The sequence below is a fragment of the Rhinoderma darwinii genome, chromosome 1 (assembly GCF_050947455.1).
Source record: "Rhinoderma darwinii isolate aRhiDar2 chromosome 1, aRhiDar2.hap1, whole genome shotgun sequence".
In the NCBI taxonomy this organism is placed as follows: Eukaryota; Metazoa; Chordata; class Amphibia; order Anura; family Rhinodermatidae; genus Rhinoderma; species Rhinoderma darwinii.
This window is the reverse complement of record NC_134687.1, coordinates 666,558,075-666,571,728: the sequence shown is the minus strand read 5'-3', so window position 1 is coordinate 666,571,728 and position 13,654 is coordinate 666,558,075.

Here is a 13,654-nt window from a genome sequence, read left to right as displayed (position 1 = left end):
ACTCATTACACTTATTACCTGTCATTCTTCTCATTATTCGTATTACCTGTCATTACACTCATTACTCTTATTACCTGTCATTACTCTTATTACCTGTCATCTCTCTCATTGCTATTATTACTATCATACTTATCATTACTCTTATTAACTATCATACTTATCATTACTCTTATGACAGGTAAGAGTAATGAGTGTAATAAGTATGATAGTTAATAAGAGTAATGATAAGTATGATAGTAATAATAGCAATGAGAGAGATGACAGGTAATAAGAGTAATGACAGGTAATAAGAGTAATGAGTGTAATGACAGGTAATACGAATAATGAGAAGAATGACAGGTAATGCGAAGAATGATAGGTAATAAGAGTAATGACAGGTAATAAGAGTAATGACAGGTAATAAGAGTAATGATAAGTTATGACAGGTAATAAGAGTAATGACAGGAAATAAGAGTAATGATAAGTTATGACAGGTAATAAGAGTAATGAGTGTAATGACAGGTAATAAGAGTAATGAGTGTAATGACAGGTAATAAGAGTAATGAGTGTAATGACAGGTAATAAGAGTAATAAGTAATGACAGCTAATAAGAGTAATGATAAGTTATGACAGGTAATAGGAGTAATGATAAGTAATGACAGCTAATAAGAGTAATGATAAGTAATGACAGCTAATAAGAGTAATGATAAGTTATGACAGGTAATAAGAGTAATGATAAGTTATGACAGGTAATAAGGGTAATGATAAGTTATGACAGGTAATAGGAGTAATGATAAGTAATGATAGGTAATTAGAGTAATGATAAGTTATGACAGGTAATAAGAGTAATGACAGGTAATAAGAGTAACGATAAGTAATGGCAGGTAATAAGGGTAATGATTAGTTATGACAGGTAATAAGAGTAATGATAAGTTATGACAGGTAATCAGAGTAATGATAAGTTATGACAGGTAATAAGGGTAATGATAAGTAATGACAGGTAATGAGTGTAATGACAGGTAATAACAGGTAATAACAGCAATGAGAGAGAGATGACAGGTAATAAGAGTAATGATATGAATGACAGGTAATAAGATTAATGATAAGTAATGACAGGTAATAAGAGTAATGATAAGTAATGACAGGTAATAAGGGTAATGATAAGTAATGACAGGTAATGAGGGTAATGAAGCAGGTAATAACAGCAATGAGAGAGATGACATGTAATAAGAGTAATGATAAGTAATGACAGGTAATAAAGTAATGAGTGTAATGACAGGTAATACGAGTAATGAGAAGAATGACAGGTAATGCGAAGAATGATAGGTAATAAGAGTAATGATAAGTTATGACAGGTAATAAGAGTAATGACAGGTAATAAGAGTAATGACAGGTAATAAGAGTAATGAGTGTAATGACAGGTAATAAGAGTAATCATAAGTAATGATAGGTAATAAGAGTAATGATAAGTAATGACAGGTAATAAGAGTAATGATAAGTAATGACAGGTAATAAGAGTAATGATAAGTAATGAGAGGTAATAGGAGTAATGATAAGTAATGACAGGTAATAAGGGTAATGATAAGTAATGACAGGTAATAAGAGTAATGATAAGTAATGACAGGTAATAAGAGTAATGATAAGTAATGACAGGTAATAAGAGTAATGATAAGTAATGACAGGTAATAAGAGTAATGATAAGTAATGACAGGTAATAAGAGTAATGATAAGTAATGACAGGTAATAAGAATTATGATAAGTAATGACAGGTAATAAGAGTAATGATAAGTAATGAGAGGTAATAGGAGTAATGATAAGTAATGACAGGTAATAAGGGTAATGATAAGTAATGACAGGTAATAAGAGTAATGATAAGTAATGACAGGTAATAAGAGTAATGATAAGTAATGACAGGTAATAAGGGTAATGATAAGTAATGACAGGTAATAAGAGTAATGAGTGTAATGACAGGTAATAAGAGTAATGATAAGTAATGACAGCTAATAAGAGTAATGATAAGTAATGGCAGGTAATAAGAGTAATGATAAGTTATGACAGGTAATAAGAGTAATGATAAGTTATGACAGGTAATAGGAGTAAGGATAAGTAATGACAGGTAATAGGAGTAATGATAGGTAATAAGAGTAATGACAGGTAATAAGAGTAACGATAAGTAATGGCAGGTAATAAGGGTAATGATAAGATATGACAGGTAATAAGGGTAATGATAAGTAATGACAGGTAATAAGTGTATTGACAGGTAATAACAGGTAATAACAGCAATGAGAGAGAGATGACAGGTAATAACAGCAAAGAGAGAGAGATGACAGATAATAACAGCAATGAGAGAGAGATGACAGGTATTAAGAGTAATGATAAGTAATGACAGGTAATAAAGTAATGAGTGTAATGACAGGTAATACGAGTAATAAGAAGTATGACAGGTAATGCGAAGAATGATAAGTAATGGCAGGTAATAAGAGTAATGATAAGTAATGACAGGTAATAAGAGTAATGATAAGAAATGGCAGGTAATAAGAGTAATGATAAGTTATGACAGGTAATAAGGGTAATGATAAGTAATGACAGGTAATGAGTGTAATGACAGGTAATAACAGCAATGAGAGAGAGATGACAGGTAATAAGAGTAATGATAAGTAATGACAGGTAATAAAGTAATGATAAGTTATGACAGGTAATAAGAGTAATGACAGGTAATAAGAGTAATGATAAGTTATGACAGGTAATAGGAGTAATGATAAGTAATGATCGGTAATAAGAGTAATGATAAGTTATGACAGGTAATAGGAGTAATGACAGGTAATAAGAGTAATGAGTGTAATGACAGGTAATAAGAGTAATGAATGTAATAACAGGTAATAAGAGTAATGATAAGTAATGACAGCTAAAAAGAGTAATGATAAGTAATGACAGGTAATAAGAGTAATGATAAGTAATGAGAGCTAATAAGAGTAATGATAAGAAATGACAGGTAATAAGAGTAATGATAAGTAATGACAGCTAATAAGAGTAATGATAAGAAATGACAGGTAATAAGAGTAATGATAAGTAATGACAGCTAATAAGAGTAATGATAAGTTATGACAGGTAATAAGGGTAATGATAAGTAATGACAGATAATGAGTGTAATGACAGGTAATAACAGCAATGAGAGAGAGATGACAGGTAATAACAGCAATGAGAGAGAGATGACAGGTAATAAGAGTAATGATAAGTAATGACAGGTAATAAAGTAATGAGTGTAATGACATGTAATAAGAGTAATGAGTGTAATGACAGGTAATACGAGTAATGAGAAGAATGACAGGTAATGCGAAGAATGATAGGTAATAAGATTAATGATAAGTAATGACAGGTAATAAGAGTAATGATAAGTAATGACACGTAATAAGAGTAATGAGTGTAATGACAGGTAATAAGGGTAATGATAAGTAATGACAGGTAATAAGAGTAATGATAAGTAATGACAGGTAATAAGAGTAATGATAAGTAATGACAGCTAATAAGAGTAATGATAAGTTATGACAGGTAATAAAGTAATGAGTGTAATGACAGGTAATACGAGTAATGAGAAGAATGACAGGTAATGCGAAGAATGATAGATAATAAGAGTAATGATAAGTAATGACAGGTAATAAGAGTAATGATAAGTAATGACAGCTAATAAGAGTAATGATATGAATGACAGGTAATAGGAGTAATGATAAGTTATGACAGGTAATAAAGTAATGAGTGTAATAACAGGTAATACGAGTAATGAGAAGAATGACAGGTAATGCGAAGAATGATAGATAATAAGAGTAATGATAAGTAATGACAGGTAATAAGAGTAATGATAAGTTATGACAGGTAATAAGAGTAATGATAAGTAATGACAGGTAATAAGAGTAATGATAAGTAATGACAGGTAATAAGAGTAATGATAAGTAATGAGAGGTAATAGGAGTAATGATAAGTAATGACAGGTAATAAGGGTAATGATAAGTAATGACAGGTAATAAGAGTAATGATAAGTAATGACAGGTAATAAGAGTAATGATAAGTAATGACAGGTAATAAGAGTAATGATAAGTAATGACAGGCAATAAGAGTAATGATAAGTAATGACAGGTTATAAGAATTATGATAAGTAATGACAGGTAATAAGAGTAATGATAAGTAATGACAGGTAATAAAGTAATGATAAGTAATGACAGGTAATAAGAGTAATGAGTGTAATGACAGGTAATAAGAGTAATGATAAGTAATGACAGGTAATAAGAGTAATGATAAGTAATGAGAGGTAATAGGAGTAATGATAAGTAATGACAGGTAATAAGGGTAATGATAAGTAATGACAGGTAATAAGAGTAATGAGTGTAATGACAGGTAATAAGAGTAATGATAAGTAATGACAGCTAATAAGAGTAATGATAAGTAATGGCAGGTAATAAGAGTAATGATAAGTTATGACAGGTAATAAGAGTAATGATAAGTTATGACAGGTAATAAGGGTAATGATAAGTTATGACAGGTAATAGGAGTAAGGATAAGTAATGACAGGTAATAGGAGTAATGATAGGTAATAAGAGTAATGACAGGTAATAAGAGTAACGATAAGTAATGGCAGGTAATAAGGGTAATGATAAGATATGACAGGTAATAAGGGTAATGATAAGTAATGACAGGTAATGAGTGTAATGACAGGTAATAACAGGTAATAACAGCAATGAGAGAGAGATGACAGGTAATAACAGCAATGAGAGAGAGATGACAGATAATAACAGCAATGAGAGAGAGATGACAGGTATTAAGAGTAATGATAAGTAATGACAGGTAATAAAGTAATGAGTGTAATGACAGGTAATACGAGTAATGAGAAGAATGACAGGTAAGGCGAAGAATGATAAGTAATGGCAGGTAATAAGATTAATGATAAGTAATGACAGCTAATAAGAGTAATGATAAGTAATGGCAGGTAATAAGAGTAATGATAAGTAATGACAGCTATTAAGAGTAATGATAAGTAATGACAGGTAATAAGAGTAATGATAAGAAATGGCAGGTAATAAGAGTAATGATAAGTTATGACAGGTAATAAGGGTAATGATAAGTAATGACAGGTAATGAGTGTAATGACAGGTAATAACAGCAATGAGAGAGAGATGACAGGTAATAAAGTAATGATAAGTTATGACAGGTAATAAGAGTAATGACAGGTAATAAGAGTAATGATAAGTTATGACAGGTAATAGGAGTAATGATAAGTAATGATCGGTAATAAGAGTAATGATAAGTTATGACAGGTAATAGGAGTAATGACAGGTAATAAGAGTAATGAGTGTAATGACAGGTAATAAGGGTAATGAGTGTAATAACAGGTAATAAGAGTAATGATAAGTAATGACAGCTAATAAGAGTAATGATAAGAAATGACAGGTAATAAGAGTAATGATAAGTAATGACAGCTAATAAGAGTAATGATAAGTTATGACAGGTAATAAGGGTAATGATAAGTAATGACAGATAATGAGTGTAATGACAGGTAATAACAGCAATGAGAGAGAGATGACAGGTAATAACAGCAATGAGAGAGAGATGACAGGTAATAAGAGTAATGATAAGTAATGACAGGTAATAAAGTAATGAGTGTAATGACATGTAATAAGAGTAATGAGTGTAATGAGAGGTAATACGAGTAATGAGAAGAATGACAGGTAATGCGAAGAATGATAGGTAATAAGATTAATGATAAGTAATGACAGGTAATAAGAGTAATGAGTGTAATGACAGGTAATACGAGTAATGAGAAGAATGACAGGTAATGCGAAGAATGATAGGTAATAAGAGTAATGATAAGTAATGGCAGGTAATAAGAGTAATTATAAGTTATGACAGGTAATAGGAGTAATGATAAGTAATGACAGGTAATAAGAGTAATTATAAGTTATGACAGGTAATAAGAGTAATGATAAGTAATGACAGGTAATAAGAGTAATTATAAGTTATGACAGGTAATAAGAGTAATGATAAGTTATGACAGGTAATAAGAGTAATGACAGGTAATAAAAGTAATTAGTGTAATGACAGGTAATAAGAGTAATGAGTGTAATAACAGGTAATAAGAGTAATGATAAGTAATGACAGGTAATAAGAGTAATGATATGTTATGACAGGTAATAGGAGTAATGATAAGTAATGATAGGTAATAAGAGTAATGATAAGTAATGACACGTAATAAGAGTAATGAGTGTAATGACAGGTAATAAGGGTAATGATAAGTAATGACAGGTAATAAGAGTAATGATAAGTAATGACAGCTAATAAGAGTAATGATAAGTTATGACAGGTAATAAAGTAATGAGTGTAATGACAGGTAATACGAGTAATGAGAAGAATGACAGGTAATGCGAAGAATGATAGATAATAAGAGTAATGATAAGTAATGACAGGTAATAAGAGTAATGATAAGTAATGGCAGGTAATAAGAGTAATTACAAGTTATGACAGGTAATAGGAGTAATGATTAGTAATGACAGGTAATAAGAGTAATTATAAGTTATGACAGGTAATAGGAGTAATGATAAGTAATGACAGGTAATAAGAGTAATTATAAGTTATGACAGGTAATAAGGGTAATGATAAGTTATGACAGGTAATAGGAGTAATGATAAGTAATGACAGCTAATAAGAGTAATTATAAGTTATGACAGGTAATAAGAGTAATGATAAGTTATGACAGGTAATAAGAGTAATGATAAGTTATGACAGGTAATAAGAGTAATGATAAGTAATGACAGCTAATAAGAGTAATAAGTGTAATGACAGGTAATAAGAGTAATGAGTGTAATGACAGGTAATAAGGGTAATGATAAGTTATGACAAGTAATAAGAGCAATGAGAAGAATGACAGGTAATAAGAGTAATGAGTGTAATGACAGGTAATAAGAGTAATGATAAGTAATGACAAGTAATAAGAGTAATGAGAAGAATGACAGGTAATAAGAGTAATGATAAGTAATGACAGCTAATAAGAGTAATGATAAGTAATGACAGGTAATAAGAGTAATGAGTGTAATGACACGTAATAAGAGTAATGATAAGCAATGGCAGGTAATAAGGGTAATGATAAGTAATGACAGGTAATAAGGGTAATGATAATTAATGACAGCTAATAAGAGTAATGAGTGTAATGACAGGTAATAAGAGTAATGAGTGTAATGACAGGTAATAAGGGTAATGATAAGTTATGACAAGTAATAAGAGCAATGAGAAGAATGACAGGTAATAAGAGTAATGAGTGTAATGACAGGTAATAAGAGTAATGATAAGTAATGACAAGTAATAAGAGTAATGAGAAGAATGACAGGTAATAAGAGTAATGATAAGTAATGACAGCTAATAAGAGTAATGATAAGTAATGACAGGTAATAAGAGTAATGAGTGTAATGACACGTAATAAGAGTAATGATAAGTAATGACAGCTAATAAGAGTAATGATAAGTAATGACAAGTAATAAGAGTAATGAGAAGAATGACAAGTAATAAGAGTAATGATAAGCAATGGCAGGTAATAAGAGAAATGATAAGTTATCTATCATTACACTCATTACTCTTATTACCTGTCATTACTTATCATTACTCTTATTAGCTGTCATTACTTATCATTACTCTTATTACCTGTCATTACTTATCATTACTCTTATTACCTGTCATTCTTCTCATTACTCTTATTACTTGTCATTACTTATCATTACTCTTATTACCTGTCATTACACTCATTACTCTTATTACCTGTCATTACTTATTATTACTCTTATTACCTGTCATTACTCTTATTACCTGTCATTACTTATCATTACTCTTATTACCTGTCATTACACTCATTACCCTTATTACCTGTCATTATTTATCATTACTCTTATTACCTGTCATTACTTATCATTACTCTTATTACCTGTCATTACTTTTCATTACTCTTATTACCTGTCATTACTTATCATTACTCTTATTACCTGTCATTCTTCTCATTACTCTTATTACCTGTCATTCTTCTCATTACTCCTATTACCTGTCATTACTTATCATTACTCTTATTACCTGTCATTACTTATCATTACTCCTATTACCTGTCATTACACTCATTACCCTTATTACCTGTCATTACTTATCACTATTCTTATTACCTGTCATTACTTATCATTACTCGTATTATCTGTCATTACTTATCATTACTCTTATTACCTGTCATTACTTATCATTACTCTTATTACCTGCCATTACTTATCATTACTCCTATTACCTGTCATTACACTCATTACTCTTATTACCTGTCATTACACTCATTACTCTTATTACCTGTCATTACTTATCATTACTCTTATTACCTGTCATTACACTCATTACTCTTATTACCTGTCATAACTTCTCATTACTCTTATTACCTGTCATTACTTATCATTACTCTTATTACCTGTCATTACACTCATTACTCTTATTACCTGTCATTACTTATCATTACTCTTATTACCTGTCATTACTTATCATTACTCGTATTATCTGTCATTACTTATCATTACTCTTATTACCTGCCATTACTTATCATTACTCCTATTACCTGTCATTCTTCTCATTACTCTTATTACCTGTCATTACACTCATTACTCTTATTATCTGTCATTACACTCATTACTCTTATTACCTGTCATTACTTATCATTACTCTTATTACCTGTCATTACTCTTATTACCTGTCATTACACTCATTACTCTTATTATCTGTCATTACTTATCATTACTCTTATTACCTGTCATAACTTATCATTACTCTTATTACCTGTCATTCTTCTCATTACTCTTATTACCTGTCATTACTTATCATTACTCTTATTACCTGTCATTCTTCGCATTACTCTTATTACCTGTAATTACTTATCATTACTCTTATTACCTTTCATTACTTATCATTACTCTTATTACCTGTCATTACTTATCATTACTCTTATTACCTGTCATAACTTATCATTACTCTTATTACCTGTCATTCTTCGCATTACTCTTATTACCTGTCATTACTTATCATTACTCTTATTACCTTTCATTACTTATCATTACTCTTATTACCTGTCATTACTTATCATTACTCTTATTACCTGTCATTACTTATCATTACTCTTATTACCTGTCATAACTTATCATTACTCTTATTACCTGTCATTCTTCTCATTACTCTTATTACCTGTCATTACTTATCATTACTCTTATTACCTGTCATTACTTATCATTACTCTTATTAGCTGTCATTACTTATAATTACTCTTATTACCTGTCATTACACTCATTACTCTTATTACCTGTCATAACTAATCATTACCCTTATTACCTGTCATAACTTATCATTACTCTTATTACCTGTCATTCTTCTCATTACTCTTATTACCTGTCATTACACTCATTACTCTTATTAGCTGTCATTACTTATCATTACTCTTATTACCTGTCATTGCTTATCATTACTCTTATTACCTGTCATTCTTCTCATTACTCTTATTACCTGTCATTACACTTATTACCTGTCATTCTTCTCATTACTCTTATTACCTGTCATTACACTCATTACTCGTATTACCTGTCATTACTTATCATTACTCTTATTACCTGTCATTACACTCATTACTCGTATTACCTGTCATTACTTATCATTACTCTTATTACCTGTCATTACTTATCATTACTCTTATTACCTGTCATTACTTATCATTACCCTTATTACCTGTCATTACTTATCATTACTCTTATTACCTGTCATAACTTATCATTACTCTTATTACCTGTCATTACTTATCACTACCCTTATTACCTGTCATTACTTATCATTACTCTTATTACCTGTCATAACTTATCATTACTCTTATTACCTGTCATAACTTATCATTACTCTTATTACCTGTCATAACTTATCATTACTCTTATTACCTGTCATAACTTATCATTACTCTTATTACCTGTCATTACACTCATTACTCTTATTACCTGTCATAACTTATCATTACTCTTATTACCTGTCATTACACTCATTACTCTTATTACCTGTCATACTTATCATTACTCTTATTACCTGTCATTACACTCATTACTCTTATTACCTGTCATAACTTATCATTACTCCTATTACCTGTCATTACACTCATTACTCTTATTACCTGTCACACTTATCACTATTCTTATTACCTATCATTACTCTTATTACCTGTCATTACACTCATTACTCTTATTACCTGTCATTACACTCATTACCCTTATTACCTGTCATTACTTATCACTATTCTTATTACCTGTCATTCATATCATTACTCTTATTACCTCTCATTCATATCATTACTCTTATTACCTGTCATTACACTCATTACTTTTATTACACTCATTACACTCATTACTCTTATTACCTGTCATTCATATCATTACTTTTATTACCTGTCATAACTTATCATTACTCTTATTACCTGTCATTACACTCATTACTCTTATTACCTGTCATAACTTATCATTACTCCTATTACCTGTCATTCATATCATTACTCTTATTAGCTGTCATTACTTATCACTATTCTTATTACCTATCATTACTCTTATTACCTGTCATTACACTCATTACTCTTATTACCTGTGATTCATATCATTGTAATTATTACCTGTCATTACTTGTCACTGCTCTTCTTACCTGCCATCACACTTATTACTCTTATTACCTGTTATTACACTCATTACTCTTATTACCTGTTATTACACTCATTACTCTTATTACCTGTCATTACACTCATTACTCGTATTACCTATTATTACACTCTTTACTCTTATTACCTTGACTACTTATCATAAATCTTATTACCTTGACTACTTATCATTACTCGTATTACCTGCCATCACACTCATTACTCTTATTACCTGTCATTACACTCATTACTCTTACCTGTCATTACTTATCATTACTCTTATTACCTGCCATCACACTCATTACACTTATTACCTGTCATTACACTCATTACTCTTACCTGTCATAAGAGTAATGATAAGTATGATAGTTAATAAGAGTAATGATAAGTATGATAGTAATAATAGCAATGAGAGAGATGACAGGTAATAAGAGTAATGACAGGTAATAAAGTAATGAGTGTAATGACAGGTAATACGAATAATGAGAAGAATGACAGGTAATGCGAAGAATGATAGGTAATAAGAGTAATGACAGGTAATAAGAGTAATGACAGGTAATAAGAGTAATGATAAGTTATGACAGGTAATAAGAGTAATGACAGGAAATAAGAGTAATGATAAGTTATGACAGGTAATAAGAGTAATGAGTGTAATGACAGGTAATAAGAGTAATGAGTGTAATGACAGGTAATAAGAGTAATGAGTGTAATGACAGGTAATAAGAGTAATAAGTAATGACAGGTAATAAGAGTAATGATAAGTTATGACAGGTAATAGGAGTAATGATAAGTAATGACAGCTAATAAGAGTAATGATAAGTAATGACAGCTAATAAGAGTAATGATAAGTAATGACAGGTAATAAGAGTAATGATAAGTAATGACAGGTAATAAGAGTAATGATAAGTTATGACAGGTAATAAGAGTAATGATAAGTTATGACAGGTAATAAGGGTAATGATAAGTTATGACAGGTAATAGGAGTAATGATAAGTAATGATAGGTAATTAGAGTAATGATAAGTTATGACAGGTAATAAGAGTAATGACAGGTAATAAGAGTAACGATAAGTAATGGCAGGTAATAAGGGTAATGATTAGTTATGACAGGTAATAAGAGTAATGATAAGTAATGACAGGTAATGAGTGTAATGACAGGTAATAACAGGTAATAACAGCAATGAGAGAGAGATGACAGGTAATAAGAGTAATGATATGAATGACAGGTAATAAGATTAATGATAAGTAATGACAGGTAATAAGAGTAATGATAAGTAATGACAGGTAATAAGGGTAATGATAAGTAATGACAGGTAATGAGGGTAATGAAGCAGGTAATAACAGCAATGAGAGAGATGACATGTAATAAGAGTAATGATAAGTAATGACAGGTAATAAAGTAATGAGTGTAATGACAGGTAATACGAGTAATGAGAAGAATGACAGGTAATGCGAAGAATGATAGGTAATAAGAGTAATGACAGGTAATAAGAGTAATGAGTGTAATGACAGGTAATAAGAGTAATCATAAGTAATGATAGGTAATAAGAGTAATGATAAGTAATGACAGGTAATAAGAGTAATGATAAGTAATGACAGGTAATAAGAGTAATGATAAGTAATGACAGGTAATAAGAGTAATGATTAGTAATGACAGGTAATAAGAGTAATGATAAGTAATGAGAGGTAATAGGAGTAATGATAAGTAATGACAGGTAATAAGGGTAATGATAAGTAATGACAGGTAATAAGAGTAATGATAAGTAATGACAGGTAATAAGAGTAATGATAAGTAATGACAGGTAATAAGAGTAATGATAAGTAATGACAGTTAATAAGAGTAATGATAAGTAATGAGAGGTAATAGGAGTAATGATAAGTAATGACAGGTAATAAGGGTAATGATAAGTAATGACAGGTAATAAGAGTAATGAGTGTAATGACAGGTAATAAGAGTAATGATAAGTAATGACAGCTAATAAGAGTAATGATAAGTAATGGCAGGTAATAAGAGTAATGATAAGTTATGACTGGTAATAAGAGTAATGATAAGTTATGACAGGTAATAGGAGTAAGGATAAGTAATGACAGGTAATAGGAGTAATGATAGGTAATAAGAGTAATGACAGGTAATAAGAGTAACGATAAGTAATGGCAGGTAATAAGGGTAATGATAAGATATGACAGGTAATAAGGGTAATGATAAGTAATGACAGGTAATGAGTGTAATGACAGGTAATAACAGGTAATAACAGCAATGAGAGAGAGATGACAGGTAATAACAGCAAAGAGAGAGAGATGACAGATAATAACAGCAAAGAGAGATTGATGACAGGTATTAAGAGTAATGATAAGTAATGACAGGTAATAAAGTAATGAGTGTAATGACAGGTAATACGAGTAATGAGAAGAATGACAGGTAATGCGAAGAATGATAAGTAATGGCAGGTAATAAGATTAATGATAAGTAATGACAGCTAATAAGAGTAATGATAAGTAATGGCAGGTAATAAGAGTAATGATAAGTAATGACAGCTATTAAGAGTAATGATAAGTAATGACAGCTATTAAGAGTAATGATAAGTAATGACAGGTAATAAGAGTAATGATAAGAAATGGCAGGTAATAAGAGTAATGATAAGTTATGACAGGTAATAAGGGTAATGATAAGTAATGACAGGTAATGAGTGTAATGACAGGTAATAACAGCAATGAGAGAGAGATGACAGGTAATAAGAGTAATGATAAGTAATGACAGGTAATAAAGTAATGATAAGTTATGACAGGTAATAAGAGTAATGACAGGTAATAAGAGTAATGATAAGTTATGACAGGTAATAGGAGTAATGATAAGTAATGATCGGTAATAAGAGTAATGATAAGTTATGACAGGTAATAGGAGTAATGACAGATAATAAGAGTAATGAGTGTAATGACAGGTAATAAGAGTAATGAGTGTAATAAC